The sequence below is a fragment of the Aethina tumida genome, chromosome 3 (assembly GCF_024364675.1).
Source record: "Aethina tumida isolate Nest 87 chromosome 3, icAetTumi1.1, whole genome shotgun sequence".
In the NCBI taxonomy this organism is placed as follows: domain Eukaryota; kingdom Metazoa; phylum Arthropoda; class Insecta; order Coleoptera; family Nitidulidae; genus Aethina; species Aethina tumida.
The window spans coordinates 34,351,728-34,368,947 of NC_065437.1; the positions used below are offsets into that span (position 1 = coordinate 34,351,728).

The 17,220-nt window shown below is 28.2% G+C and overlaps 1 protein-coding gene across 2 annotated transcripts in view; it reads left to right on the forward strand.

Annotated features, from left to right (window-relative positions):
- The window catches only part of LOC109602247 (nuclear hormone receptor FTZ-F1 beta), a 32,999-nt gene that overhangs the window by 7,133 nt on the left and 8,646 nt on the right, over positions 1-17,220 (forward strand). Inside the window, exon 1 of one of the 2 annotated variants that reach the window (XM_049965156.1) lies at positions 590-941. The exons of the other annotated variant lie outside the window; for it this stretch is intronic. The gene's annotated coding sequence lies outside the window, so the exon portion shown is untranslated. Of the gene's footprint in view, positions 1-589; positions 942-17,220 lie in introns of those variants that run through there. 2 annotated transcript variants of the gene reach the window in all.

Consider the following 17,220-nt stretch of genomic DNA (forward strand, 5'->3'; position numbering starts at 1 on the left):
ACGATCAGTATATACTATAGTATATTAAGGTACTTTATATTTATGCATAGTGAGCAATCATTTTGTTGCAACAATCATATTTTGCTTTAAGGAACCATAACTTTAAAAAATAACTTTTCCTAATTTAAACTATCTAAAATGTATTAAAGAAAAAAATTATTAATTGTTAAGTAAAATAATGTCAATGTATAACTAATTGATGTCACAAAATTTGTGCACAATTCTATGTTCATCAACCAATTTGAAACGGAAAAAATGGTGGATGCGAGGTTTGATGAAAAAAATTACAAATTTTTAAATGAGTGAAACAATATAAATAAACGAAGCAAATAATAATAATAATAATAATAATGATAAATTGGTCGGACGTCCCGCGAGGTAGAATGTGAAAAGTAAAGTAGTCGGTGGAGAGCGTATCGGTCCGCAGGAAGGAGATCCATATCGGCTAGATCTGACAACAGTGCGGAGCCGGGTTCTTTCTTGGCCTGTGTCGGACAGTTAGCCAAGTTTGATACGGCTCGCCTTCTCCTGCCCGGCTCTCAGTTCGATTCCTGCTCTTATAAATATCACAGACGAATGCCGTTCAGTTTCCGCGTAAGCCTCGTCCGCCGCGCCAGAGACACTCGTCCGCGGACCGCTCTCTCGAGGATTTCGCGTGTGTGCCCCGTGTTCGGACTGTGCCGTGTCCGCCGTTCCTCTCTCTCTCTTTCTTTTTCGCTCTGTGTGTCCCTCTGTCCGTTCCACGTGGGTATTCTCTCGGCTTCGCGTCAGGAATTTCGCGGGCCCCCCGGCCTGCACCTCGCGCCTCTTCCTCCCGGCCGCCGCTTCTCTGTCCTCCCGGAGCCGTTGTACCTGATTCGCCGAGTGACCTTGGCACCGACCACGTGACCAAGGGCCTTGACCTTAAGTGCGGCGTTAAAGGACCCGGGCCGCAGGTTTGGGTAAGTGCATGTCCGTTCGACGGCCGAAACGCGCATCCGATTTTAACAGGGCCGGACCTCTTCGATGCGGCTGGATCGTGGTGCCAGATTTTGGCATATTTTTTGAAAATTCACTACCTAGTTTTGATAAAAATTATTTCGTCGGAATTTTTATATCTTTCCAAATTTTGTATCAATTCAAAAATACCCAATTTTTATGAAAAATACTGAATACTAACAGTCTACGTCTGAATTAAAAATCACATCACATCACATTTTTATTGAATTTGTTCTTTTGATCAAATGAATCATGGAATAAAACGTCAAAAACACAGTATATCATATTTAGCGAATTAAAGTATTAGTTCTCAAAACAAACAGTTTAATTCTTACAGTTAAAAAAAAACAAAATCAATTTTGTATGATATTCTTTATTCACCACTCACTCAGTTATGCACTTTTAAATATTTTTTAACAAGCACAAGTTATTGCTTGTACTACTAATGCGTTCCTACTATTTGGCATCCTCAGATGTTTTCATATTATTGATATTTTATTACGTGATTCAGTTGAATAAAATAAATAATTTATTAGGAAATTGTGATTATTAATTCTGCCATAAACTCATTAATATGTAATATTATTCTTTGAAAGGATCCACAATTGAGGAATTTTTTTCAAATTTTTGTTCGTATTCTAATGACATTTTTTAGTTATAACATTAAACAATGTTTATCAAAATCTGGTTACAAATAAAAAAATCATTTGCGAATTTAATTATATAATTATTTAATGATAAATTACACTACACTAAATCTACATGAAAACAACAAAAAACAAAATATATACGAAGTAAGGTTTTATCAATTTACTATCTGTTTAATCACGATAACTTGACGAGTAAGGTGTTAAATAACAAATAATATTTACAAGGTTTATTTACATAATTGTGTGGTACCTTCGAAAGCTGCATTTTGCTATTTTTATTGTATAATTTTTAACCTATGCGTCATAAAAATCTAGACATTAATAAAAAATTACGGACGTATTTAATTTTACAGGCATTTCATGATAAACAATTGTCAATTTTTATGTGATTTTAAATTTATCGCATTTAAAAATGTTATTGTAATAATAAGTTAATTAGTAAACGTTGTAACAATTTACTTCATATAAAGAAAGTTTTAATTTACATTACATTTCACAAAAATTGTCAGAACGTAATAAAATATAATTACTTGACACATAGAATCAAATAAAAAACAAAATAACGTAACAAATGAGATGTTAATAACAAACAATATTTAAAAGGTTTTACGCCTCGTTTATGGTACCTTCGAAAGATGCAGTGTTAGAAGAATTATTTTAATTATTAAAAAAAGAAATTATAGTCGTAAAATATATATTTAATATATAAATATAAATAGGCCATATTTAGTCTACGATCTGTTTAATCAAAAATAATTAATCAAAATTCAAACTAATCAAAATAAATAAAAGACCTGAATAGCATATAACGCATAAGGTGTTAATAAAAAATAATATTTACCAAATTTTATACTCAATTTTTTACTTTTGGTAATCGGTAAGGTGATACAGAAAACAAATTTTATTCATTGTTTAGAATATTCTTAATATTAGTACCTTCATAGGATGTTATAACATAATATTTATGTTTATATTTTGGCTTTTTATTGTCTAACTTTTGAGTTATTTGTTATTATTATTAATTATTCTGATTATGAATAATAAATTACGCCTGATTTAATTATACTGGTATTTCATGATAAAAAGGATTTGTCTAATTATGATAAATGATTATTTAATTGAGTACTATTACTTTACTACTTAAATCTCATGTTAACAAGTAAAAGAACAAAAAGCATAACGAGTAAGGTGTTAATAACAAATAGTATTTATTTCAAAAATTAATACGTTAAGACGACTTATCTTATAGTTTTAGATATTTTGGATAATTTCTTCGAGAACTTAGGCGATAAGAAATTATAATTTATAATTAAGATTTTTAATTTTAGCACTAAACTGGTTTAAAAAAATTAATACGTTAAGACAGACACTATCTAATTATTTTTGTATAATTTCTTCGAAAACTTAGGTGGTAAGAAGTAATAATTTAAAATTAAGATTTTTAATTTTGCCACAGACTCATTAAGCTGCAATGTTTTTTTCTGAAATTTCATATACACTGATTTTGAAGGATATGAAATTTAATGATTTTGTGTGATTTTCTCTACAAAATGAAATAGTAAAGATAAGTGATGCTGCAGAAAACTAACTTTGTTATGTGCAAGAATTTTTTTGTCTATCTTTTCAAACATTATTAATAAAAACAACTATTTGTTTAATAGCACACAAACAAATAGTAAGACGTTAATTGTAAATATTAATAATAACACTTAAGTGAGATACCTTTGAAAGCTGCATTGTTCGAATCGACAGTGTGATACAAAAAACGATTTTATGCATACTTTGTTTCAAACAATATTATTTAATTTATAATTAACCACACATCCAATTTTAATATTGTTTCTGATTTATATTTATAAACACAAACAAAATTAGAAATGCATTAAAAGATGCCTTTGGTAGTTGTTTAATTAATCTGCATCTCGTATTAAATAGATATAACTGTGGATACGAAGTTTTACAGTTGCAGCGACGGCAACACATAAATAATATATGAAAATTTTATGCAATTATTCGAGTAACTGAACCATTACATTAATATAAATTAAATAAACGTAATCATGCAGATATAGTTGAATATGAGCAAACCGAGTATATCTAGAATGCATTAGTGTGGGCTGCACCCAAACTACCTACAGGCTACAAGATATCTCGGTTACAGGACAGCCACATTCCTGCGATTAGCGCCTAACCTAACTGATAAAGCCGTTCTGAATGCCTCTCGCACACGAGAATATGACTAAATTACAGTTGATCGGGGTCATTCCGGTTTCAGTTTTATTCTCGCTTTAAAATCTATATCTCACAACGATCGCTAACCTTTTTGCCGCTTTGCAACTAATCACCGATGCATTTATTTATTAAATTAATAACGATTTCGCCAAGGTAACTTGTTGCCAATTAAACAATCCAAAGCTTGTAAACCAAGCGATCGAAAAACACGAATACTAAGGTAACAATCCATTATTTTCGTAATTGCAGACGTAAGTTTAGAATTCGTAACTGTTGCACAAAACTGTTAAACGTTAATTGCAAATTTCTCCCATCACAATTAAGTGTCGAACACGACACGGGAGTGATATAAATAAAATTCGCCGTGTCTAATTAATTAAAAATTCCGAAGCATTTGCGACCATCTACGCAAAAGTTCAAGAACGCGAATAATTAACATTCGACCTTAAAAATTCGACCGAAAATCGGTAACGACTTTATGTGCGCCTTAAAAGGTTCGGATTAACTGCGAAATTTTGCGACTCGCACACAATGTTTTTTTTTATCCGTTTGGAAGACCGTTAGACGTCCTTTACCCACCGTACCGTTGACCTTTGGTTCCACATCAAGGGGTGATCGGATTGAGGCATGCAAATTAATTCAATTGCACAGCCTACAAGGTTACTCTTCCGTGCAAGTTTCGAGCCGTTAATATTTTCGCGTTTTGGCTCGCCCGTAAGTTCACTGCACCGGTGCAGTTTGTTACACGAAGAAACCGACTGGAAGATTAAAAGATATCTATTAGTTATTTAAAAATGCCGCATTATGTGCCAGACGTTTACGCTTCGACTTTCTCTTCCTTTATGCAACGCTAATTTACATCATATTCGTCGGGTTTTCAGAAATGTTCAGCCATTCAACATGTACGAAATGAACAATTTTTTTTTTTGCTTAAAATGGAGTTACTCATCGTTTTTTTAAGTATAAAATTTCTTCACAGATCTAAAGTGATTTTAAAAAAAGGCTTTTCTAAATTGCTAACGGATGCGCTTGCTAAATTGAGATATTTCGTTGTTTATGAAACAGCAATTAAACTGCTCCCATTTATTTAGGAGTGTCAAGTCATTAATCGCCAAAAGATACGAACATTTCAGTTAATAAGCCATTATCTGTAATTTTAAATTACTTATTTCAAACAATGTAGCTTTCGAAAGTACCACAATTAAACATAAAAACCTTGTAAATCTTATTTGTTGTTAACACCTTATTTGTTATTTTATTCAGTTTTTGTATTTATTTGTGTGTGATCGTTATCTTATTTTATCATGATTTGTGTAAGTTTTCGACCTGTATAATTAAATACAACCGCAAGTTTTTTATAACTAACTAGATTTTAATGATTAATACCTCAAAAAATGGTTAATAAAAAATGCTAGGCATGGCACAGAAATTACTTTCAGCGTTACCCTACTAATTCAACCATGCGGCTTTCGAAGGTACCTTCGAGTACCACAATTAAGCATAAAACCTTGTAAATATTATTTGTTATTAACACCTTACTCATTGTGTTATTCTGGTATTTTATTTACTTGTATCTGATTAAACAGATCGTAGATTAAGTAATGTCATTTTATAATGATTTGACAATTTTTATGCAAGTTATTATTATGAAAAACGAGTACAATTAAATACTTTAGTATTTTTTATTTACAACTGGATTTGCATGCATAATTTTTTTCTATTATTATTCTATTTACCCATTCTAATAATGCAGCTTTCTAAGATACCACAATTAAGTATAAAATTTGGCAAATTTTATTTGTTATTAACATCTTATTCGTTGTTGTGGTCTTTTATTTATTTATGTGTCATTAAACGCATCGTAGTATTCATATTATAAAATGACAGTTTTTATGTAAGCTTGTAATGTAATATTGCATTTTTTATATTTATAACTCATATTTTATGAATAAATAGCTCATACGATAGACAATAAAACGATGCAGATTTGGAATGTATTGGAATTATGTATAAAACTTAACGTAAATATTATTTGTTATTAATACCTTACTCGTTATGTTATTCTGTTTTTATGTTATCTTTTATTTATTTGTATGTAATTAAACAGTTCGTAAATAACCATATTTAACCGAAATTTGCTGATTTTTTGTTTATTTTGAAATACCTATATAATCAAATACAACCATAATTTCTTTATTAATAATTAAATTTTTATTAATAATAGCTCAAAAGAGACACAATATAAAATTCTAGTCATGATATTAAAGTTTTCTGTATCACCACTGACCTCTATTATTTCATTTTTTGTAGTAAAAAGTTATAAAAAAGCAATAATTTCAGGAAATTTTGGACATTTTGTTACCGTTTCTGAATACATCAGAAAATACTTCGGGAATTTTTTAAAACGGTACGTCACATTGAAAAAAATAGATTTTTTGCTCAATAATCGATTTCTTTTTATGATTTAACTCTTGAAATGATAAAATACATAACTTCAAAGTTAAAGGAAGCTTTATATTCTCAAAAAACGTAGATGAATTATATAAACAATAATATTTTATACTGATTTAATCATTATAGTTAGAAATAAAGTTTTTTCGATGTGTTAAAAAATTCATGCAACTCATTGAAAATTGAATGAGGAATTCAAAAAAAAAAGTTTGATTTTTTTATCGTTATCGTAACATGGTTAAAAATCAAAATTAAGAAAGTAATCTCGTTTTTTTAAGGTTCTTGTAAACAGATATAGCTCTTATTTTTTTCCTATAAGCTATCATTATGCTCCAAAATAATTATTTTAAATTATTTCTTCCGGTCAACTGATAGTTACATATCGCATTGCCTAGAATTTTTTACACTCAAATATTTGAGGTATTATTCATAAAAGTCTAGTTCTGAATAAAAATATTATGGGTGTATTTAATTATATAAATATTTCATTATAAAAACTTAAACAAAAATCAAATCAAAAAAATTAATTACTATGATCTGTTTAAACACATACAAACAAATAAAAAACAGAATAACATAAAATATTTACAAGGTAATTGTGGCACCTTAAAATCGGTAAAATCTATTAATAAATAAAAATTTACATGTATTCCACAATTTATTTTTAACAAGTTTTAAGTACATTTTGATTAAAATCTATCTTTAAGGTTGTAACTATGTAACCCTTCAATGTTCACCCATTTTAGAGAGCAAAATTCAATGATGTGTACGTACTTGATTTCATCAAAATTGTTATAGAAAACAATTTTTATGAAATACAGTGATTTCAATATAACCGTTTTTCCAATTTACTATACATTAAAGTTCAATTATAAAATAAAAATGTGGGGGGAATTTCATCTTAAATTGAACACACTTTATAGAGCATTTGAAAATTAAATTTGATACCGGAGATTGTGCAGGAAATTGGCAATCTCCTTTGGAAATTCATCCAATATAAATTCGTTCAAATTGAATTATTTACTGTTTAAAATTAATAAGACCCGAATGATTAAATATGTATTTTATGATTATTTTTTGCTTAATAACTAGTTTCTCTTGGACTTGGCCAAAGTATTCGTGGTGCGATTTTATTGGCATACCATCATAATATATTTATTCACCAGATCTGAAGCGTAATCGAAAGAGTTTTTGTTGTTCAGTCACCTCGCCCAAGGATATAAAATATAACACTTGCTGATTGTATACGAACAAACACGAAATTATTACTCCCCAGCCGTCTATTTACTTTATTTATGGCCCAAGCACACAGCACTGGCACGTTCAATTCCCCATGTCCGTTTAACAGTTTCCATTAATTACGGGCCACCATCACCAAAGGTAAGCGTCGGCTTGCAGAATGTAATCATACGTCTTGTTAATCTAATGGTTTATTGTTTGGACATTGCGTTGTTGGGGGCTCAATCTCAGTGTTCTTTTTCACGTTGTTTTTGGAGCCCACCTACTTGGGTGGTCCGTTTTTCAATCATCCGTAAAAAGCGTTAAGGCACAATCATTACAGTTAAAGCCCGGATGGCTATTTCTGTACATAATAACGGTTGTTACGGATATCTCAAATATGTCTCCTTTTTTTATTTTTCCTTTTTCGGATTTAAGGAAATTTTAACAGGTTGTTGAATTATTTATGTACCAAATAGAAATGTCAAAGTTGAGGTTTTTTTATACGTAACACAACAGGTATTTTCGTATTAGTTTCGACATTAACAAGATAATTTTGGCTAAAAATACACACCGGATCTTAAGTGGGAATTCATTCGGTCTAGGTCGTTCGAAATTTTACAAACGTAACATTATGTAAAAGTACTCTGTGGTACCAGTTCTTGAAACTAGAGAAAACATCAAAGTCTAATCTCCTTTTATTACGTACAAAAATTAATCATAATCACATGGAGAAATATCTGGATTATATTGTGAATTGGATGGAACTTTTCGTTTAATATTTTGAAATTTCTTTTGAGCCTCTAATTCGACATCTGGTATTACGTAGAAGCAGAACGCCTTTTCTATTACTTGTTCATCTTTGAGTAAGTTTGTTGTCAGCTTGCTCAATTTTCCAGCAATATTTATTTGAATAATTTGAAAATAATAAACATGTCTCTCTTGAGGCATAATTGTTTCTTTATAGTTTATCTTCATTAACCTCCAGTCTTTTGGCAAAATTCTATCTTATTGGGGAACATGTAATTTTGAGAGTCACAACTAAAAAACTAATATGAAACGGAGTGATCATATAAATAACTTGATATATGCCTAAAAATATTTACAATTTATTATGAAAATCTTACATTTGAATATCTAGTAAGGTACATTTTATAGATTTTATGGTATTATCATATAAATAAGTTTCAGCAGCTTTAGTTATGACTTTCTTTTTAAATCAGTTATTACTTAAAAACATGGATACTGACAAAAATTAATAATCATCACATAGAGGAATATCTGGACTATTTATAATTTTGAAACTTTTTTCAAATCTCTAATTGTACAATTAGAACTAGTATTTTTTATTGTTTTTCATGAATTTGGTCAATTTTCGAGAAGTATGTAATTAAACAATCTCTCTTGGTTTAAGACCATTAAGAATTGTCGTAAACTACTATTGTCGTATTTAACACTATTATAAAAAACTCTTCACATAATTTTTGTGTACCATTTTGTTGAGATTCATTGCATGATACCTATTTGTAATGGTCGAATCATCGCAATTTAATGACTGGCCCATTTCCCAACATGTACGAAAATTTTATACAAGATATTGCTTAATTTCTTCTTTAGTGCAAGTTTCAGATCGATCTTGACGTTGTTAATCTTCAAGGCGTTAATTGCCATTTTTAACCGAGAAAACTGAAACCATGCGACTTCATTTACATCTTCTCCGAATGCAGTGCAACTTATCCCTTCACTTGCTTTTGTATGCAATTTGCACGAATTATAGCACATGAATACATCATCTTTACCCTGAAAATGTTTTAAATACAGTAAAAATATTAAAATATAATATAAAAATTTATTCAAATGAACCATGAAGCACAAAAGTATATTTTTTCTGGTACCCAATATTTCCGTTGAAATAATATTTAGTTCATTTGTTAAGAAATCGAGGCAGCGATATTTTATAGCCAGCACCTGGACAAACGCACCTTGAAACCCGTCGAAACATCAAATTAAATCGATGCCGGGGTTGATAGTTCAACAGCTGGCTCAAGAGAACGTCCCAACCGTACACAGCCCGGAATTGCAATTTGCATTTAAAATGGCACATTATCGTCCATTATTATTTAAAAAAAAATTATTTATTCAACGTGCAATACGAGTCAAAGAAGTAATAACGATTATCGTACCGTGCAAATACTCCGGGCGTTTTAAAAAGGCAAAACGGATGCATGTCAACGGATTCGATATGTAAGTACTTTGCCGGTTGCAACAATGTTTGCGACCTTTCAATATTTATGAAGTTGCACCGCAAGCCAATCGTCGCCTCTCACTATTTGCTACATCTGGAGTTTAGGAAAAAATCGATTTTCTTTCACTTTTATGGACGACATTAATCGCTTCATGATTACAATCCGGTCTGCTGTTATATTATTTTATTCAGACTGTTAGAGGCGACGTCAAAAGCAGACACAAATGATTTTGACGTATAAATAGATACATAGATAGCTTTATTTAAAACAAATACTGCTGTTGAATGCAATATAACTTAACATCAAATGCATGATTACTACACTTATCATTAAAATATGCGGGTTATATTAAAAATTATATGATAAAAATTTATTTATAATATAAAATACATTGTGGATTAAAAACTGCCTTTATTTTTTAAAAAATGCTGTGGTACTTTCCATTTCCTTAAAATTGTTATGTAAAATATAATAACTATTTTAATAATGATGTTTTCTCGTCTTAGATGGTTATTCTGGAATTATGCTCATGAACGGTATCACCTAGTTTTTTTTGTTATACATACACTACAAGTAGAATGTTTGAATGATTTCAAAATAATAGGATTGTCTCTATTGAGATACTTCTTACTTATATTATAGTTTATGTCCAATTTAACTTCAGTCTTCAATTAAAATTCAGTTTTATCCCTTTCACATACAAATCGGAGATTAATACTATTCTAAATTGACTTGATCATATAAATAACTTGCAGTCCAAATTACTCAGAGTCATCTATGCCTAAATAAAATTATAGTTAATTATGAAAATTTGATAGTTTATCTTAGTTATATGGAACATATGTATAAACAAAAATCCTACATCTGAAGATCCAGTGAAAACTTTCTATAATTTTTATTAAAAAAACTTCAACTAATTGGATATAGATTTATGTAAAATGTTTGAATTATTTGAAAATAAATAAACCTCTATTGAGGGAAGTTAAATTTTTCTTATAATTCCCAATTAATTCTAGTCTTCATTTCCAATATGAAATAACATGATATAAAAAACATTGTTATTTGAGAATGTATGGTTATATGAAATAGTATTTTAGATAAGGCATTTTGTTTTTATCTAATCCTGAAAAACTAAAGATATATAAAACAATAAAATAGACTGGGATAAAATTCAGAGACCTGTATAAGCCACACTGAAAGAATGAAATTTAGGATAAATCAGCAAAGGTTTAGAAGAAAGAGACATACTGAAATTCTGCGGCCCTAGCTATAGATTTCGTATTTTAATTTATTTTTGAGATATTTATTTTTTCCTACACTTTTTACAATATATTAGCAATCAAAATTTTAGAAGAAAAAGATATACTGAAATTTTGCGGCTCTAGCTCTACATTTCGTATTTTCATTTGTTTTTCAGATATTTAATTTTTTCCTATAATTTTCACAATATATCAGCTATGAAAATTTTAGATTTATGTCCCCTTTAATTCTCTATAAACTTCTAAAGAACCATTTGAGTGAATTAATCTTTATAGTCGTTAATTAGTATCAAAAATGTCATAATTTTTCTGAATTAGTAATATCTATTTAGTCTTTTTCAGAATTGTTCCAAAACAAAATGTTAAAGATTTGAACAATTTTGGCCATAGGTTATTTATATGATCTTGCTATTATATGTTAGTTGAAAACTGCAAATCAGAAAAAGTTCCTTAACAAGATTTTAACTGAAGATTAGAGTTAATTGAAGACAAACTATAAGAAAATATCTGTTGATTGAAGTTTATATCAATAACAAAGTACAAATTTGTCATCTGCAAAAGATGGTGGTTTGAAGCCAGTACACAATGGGAGATCATTAATGATAGTATAAGTATAAAAAGTAGCTCACTGGACATACAAATGCAGGATTTTTGTTTTAAAATTACGACATGACATGTTTGTATTTCATGTTGCAAAGTGGACAACTATGCAGTAATACAATGGGCCGTAGGAGTTTAATGCAGGAAACAATTTGTAATTCACATATTAAATATCTGCTGCACCGTTTTCGTTTTGTTCTTAAAGGCGTGCTACAACTTCATAATGATTCATATGGGACGTGTATCACGCTAATTAAAAAAAGATGTATGAACGACACCCAGATTAATGATCATGTTTGTGTTCCGTTCACTGTTATTAGCCAACATTATTTTGAAATTGCTGTAATTTCTTAATTTCGTTTTGGAATCCCAATTTCCGTCTCTTGTTTTCATGTAAAACTCGACGGGTTTGCATTACTTCTTCTGTGACTGTCATAAATTCATTGACCACAACCATGATTTAAATACAATCTGGAATAACACATACATACATGCATATTGATCTGCATTGCTAAACAATTAATGTGTTCGTAATTCAAGTTCTCGGAACTGTTACATTTTCCACGTGTGTACAAATCACTATGTTCAGATACCGATTTCGTAATAATTTTGGCGTGGTCGAGACAAATTTCCAACGCCGCTTTTAACATGAAAATATATTCGTGTATACGCGCGGCTACTGCCTTGTTATATGCATTTTGAACGTTCACACATCTGCATAAATTTCGTCACCGCTGAGGTAAATGCGTGTCAGACAACGCGAAATTTGTATTGATACGGACGCACCTTCGTGAAACTACTCTTAGACCTTACACGGTTAATATTATTGCTATATATATATATATATATATATATATATATATATTATATAGTATATTGAAGCAAAAAAGTAAAAGTAAAATTCACCAGATAAAGAAGTAGAAAGAAATTAATTTTAAGACCTAATCAACTTATTTAATTTTTCGTTGTAGAATTTTTGAAGAGTTATTAATAGAAATTAATGGTCTAAAATAGTTTTTGAAAATTTTGGTATTGTTAGATGTTAATGTTAGAAAGAAATGAATTGTTATGTATATTTTATTTTATTGACTAATATTGATTTAAGATTCGCCAGTACATTGAAGTGTAGTATAAAATATACTAAAACTATAGATACAAGTACTAATAATGAAAAACAAGGAAGCAAATAAAATTTTCTTCAGTAGATGAACAAAAGAGAGAATTTACTTTTAAGATGAAGTTATCAAACCTTCAAATGTAGAACTTGAAAATTGATTAATTGAAATTAATTAGTTATTCAACTTTATATTGTTTAAAAAATAATTTTTTATATGTTTCATTTTATTAATTATTATATTAAAAATCAATATATTGAGACGTGATAAAATTTATTTATTATATAAAACACATTGTGGATTAAAAATTGTTTTTATTTATTATAAAAAATATAATACTACTTCCCATTTTCTTAAAATTGTTATGTAAAATATTATAAAACTATTATAATAATGATGTTCTCTCGTATAACTAGGTCTCAGATAGTTAATTATGGAATTATGCTCATGAACGGTATCACCTAGCTTTATTATGTTATATATATATATATACACTACAAGTAAAATATTTGAATGATTTGAAAATATAATAAGCTGGTCTCTATTGATATACTTCTTACTTATAGTTTATGTCCAATTTAACTTCAGTCTTCAGCTAAGATTCTTTATCCCTTTCACAGACAAATCAGAGATTAACAATTAATACTAAGCTAAATTGGCTTGATCATATAAATAACTTGCAGTCCAAATTGCCTAAATAAAATTATAGTTAATTATGAAAATCTTAGTTAAAATTTTGGTTATATTGAACCACATATTAACATATGTATACAAAAAATCCTGCATCTAAATGTCCAATGAGAACTATAATTTTTATTAAAAAACTTCAACAAATTGAATATAAATTTATGTAAAATGTTTGAATTATTTGAAAATGAACTTTTCTCTATTGAGGGAAGTTAATTTTTTCTTATAACTTATGTTCAATTAATTCTAGTCTTCATTTCCAACTATAGATACAAGTACTAATATTGAAAAACAAGGAAGCAAATCTTTAGTAGACGAAGAAAAGAGAGAATTTTAAAATGAACTTGTCCAAGCTTTTTTTGTAGAACTTGAAATTAATGTTAGTTAGAAATTAGTTTTTCAACTTTGTATTGTTAAAAGGTTAGAAACAAGTAATTATGAATATGTTTCATTTTATTAATCAATATTGTTATTGAAATTATATTAAAAATTCATATATTGAGACGTGATAAATAAAATTTTTACGTTTATGGGATATATTATCATTTTGTAGAATATAACGTCACTGATTCCTCGAGACTTGTAGTTCATTATTAATTATTATTACGAGTATCTTGACATTGATAAAACCCCAAGTACAAGTTTAAATAATAAAAAGACAAGAAAGCCAAATAAGTTAGAAAATTCAGTAGATGAAGAAGAAAAGAGAAAAAATATTTTAAGATGTAATCAATTTAAACTAGAAGATTGATTATTCAAATTAAATGTTCTAAAATAATTTTTAAAATAATCTAATACCGGAATTCTGATATGACAGTCAAAATACCTAGAACTACTCCGGAATTATATAGAAAATGTGTTAAAATAAAGAAAAAATAAATCGAAACAGGGAAAAATTGTGAATTAATTTTATTATTATATAAATTGTGAATATATAAATCTCTGAATTTTCTTTAGGGCCAATCAGAGAGGATATTCAGGTGACGAAACTGGTATAAAGTCAGCATAGTATTTTTATTTGTCTCAATTATTCAAACTGTTTATTGATTTCTATGATTTCGTTCATGAGTTTGTTTTTTAAAACTTGATTACATTGTGTACATTTTATATCTGGTATCTAATTTGATAGATATAGTAACGAGCCCATGCTGTTCAGCAGTTTCGTTACCTGTTTATTACTTAACACATTCCTTCAATAAAATAATATTGACCATGTGAGGTCCTTCTAAGGTCCACTTTAAGTACTCAGATAATTGAATGAAACGTTAACTCGTTACTATCGAAAGAATTTGAATCGAACAGGATCTGTTGCAAATGGTTTTAGAGTGCAGGCCTTGAAATTTAAAAGAGGTGTCGGTGATTTTTCAAAATACAGATTGCAAATTGACGTCCTTCAAAATAAACCGACCTCATATCCCTCGACAGGTAATTCATTCAGTCATCTAATAATGTGGTGATAAAAAACAACATCAGTGACTAAGCCGATGCGGAATAGATTCCATGAATCACCCGTCGAATGTGTTTACGAATCCGTTAAAAAGTGAACCGTTGTCTTTTTACCACCGGCACATCTACTTTCTAATGATATTTGTGTGCTGGCCGGTTCGGCCATCATCTCGACGCGCGGCGACCTTCCGAGGACGACATCGTGCCACCACCTCTCGCGGTGATGGTCCCCCCGGCCTCCTGCCTTGCCGCGAAACTCCTCGCCGTGCGGTGATCTCTTGCCAGCGACGTATTAAGATGGAATTTAACCGTTTTTGACGTACAGTTGAAGAATGATGACCAACATGACTTTATCTTCCTTTCCACTATCTTTTTGCATGAGGCAAACAGTTTATTGAGAAATGTGTTAAACAAATTTAGTTATATGTTATATTAAATATATTTCTTATATTAAACCAATTACCAACCAAATCAACATATAAAACATATTTAATTTTTGTAGTTTTACAGTTGTTTTGCCTATTCCGAATAAATTAACTTCAGCCAACTAATTTTTCACAGAGTTTTAGCAAATTTTTCGTAGCCCACCCATTATAAAATATAAAATATAAAATATAAAATATAAAATATAAAATATAAAATATAAAATATAAAATATAAAATATAAAATATAAAATATAAAATATAAAATATAAAATATAAAATATAAAATATAAAATATAAAATATAAAATATAAAATATAAAATATAAAATATAAAATATAAAATATAAAATATAAAATATAAAATATAAAATATAAAATATAAAATATAAAATATAAAATATAAAATATAAAATAAAGTATAAAAAGTATAAAAAGTATAAAAAGTATAAAACGTATAAAAAGTATAAAACGTATAAAAAGTATAAAACGTATAAAAAGTATAAAAATATAAAAAGTATAAAAAGTGTAAAAAGTATAAAAAATATAAAAAGTACAAAAGTATAAAGTATAAAATAAAGGGTGGGCCATCTACAGTTTGCAATTTTAAAATTTTTCAGTTTTAAAAATTCTATATTTAAAAAAATAAGGAATAATTATTAAAATATAAGAATTAGTTACATAATATTAAATATAATATATTTCTTATGTTGAAACAATTATTTTATCTATTTTAAAGAAATTTTACCTAATATAAAAAACTATATTATACAATGCCAATATTAAAAATATGAAAAAAATAAGAGTACAAATATTAAAAAAACGAATAATTAATTATCGAAATATAAGAATTAGTTGTTAGTTAAATATAATATATTGCTTATGTTGAAACAATTATTTTATCTATTTTAAAGAAATTTTGTCTAATATAAAAAACTATATTATACAATGCCAATAATAAAATTTTTTAAAAAAATAAGCTAAAAATAAGAAGAAAGTAATCACTTCATCAAGCTTTCACAATGGTTAAAATCCAACTTTGAAATATTAATGAGAGTTCGTTTTTGTATCTTACACAATAACAACTATATAAATTTTGAATCCAGCCAAAATATGTTAATAAATTTAATTTTGAAATTATGTATCAGCATAATTTGGGATATGAGAATGTTCTTCAAATAATTCTGACTGTTTAATTCGGCGAATGTTGGTTTAATCAATATTGTTGTATATTTATTTTTGTATTTAATTTATGTATTTTTTTAATATTTTTTTGCTATTCTATTAAATAAATGATAGATATGGCACATAAATAATAAAATAGTTATACTTCAGATATTTCTATGAAATAGAATTCCATAGTTTGGATAAAGGTCAAGTTGTATAATGTATTTGTGCTTGAGAAATATATCCAACGCTTTAATTAACAGATTAATCCATTAATGTATGCAAAATTACTACTTTAACACAATTTTTGGTTGGAAGTGGGTTATGCTCGTTTAATTTTTTCAATCTTGTTTATTTTCCTGCAACTGTGGGTGAAACGGACGATTAGCAAATTCTTTAGCATTTACATGTAATAAAACCGCCAAGGCTAAAGAAACACGGCAAAATAAATTATAATTACAATTTTTTTTTTGTGTGGAACATTATCTCTGCTTTGATCTGCAATAACGTTATTAATTAAGTTTTAATTGGTAATAAATACATACCAGGTCGAAATAACATTTAGTGACAACGTTCCTTGTCGCCCGTAAACTTAATTACCGTTATATTCTACAATGACATTTAACTAATGGCCTATAGACGATTCGAATTAGCACATTAAGATTTATTATGTGTAATTTTATAATTTGTTTGTTGCTTATTAGCAAACTTATTACAATTTAATCCATGCAAGTCTTTAATTTAAAAAT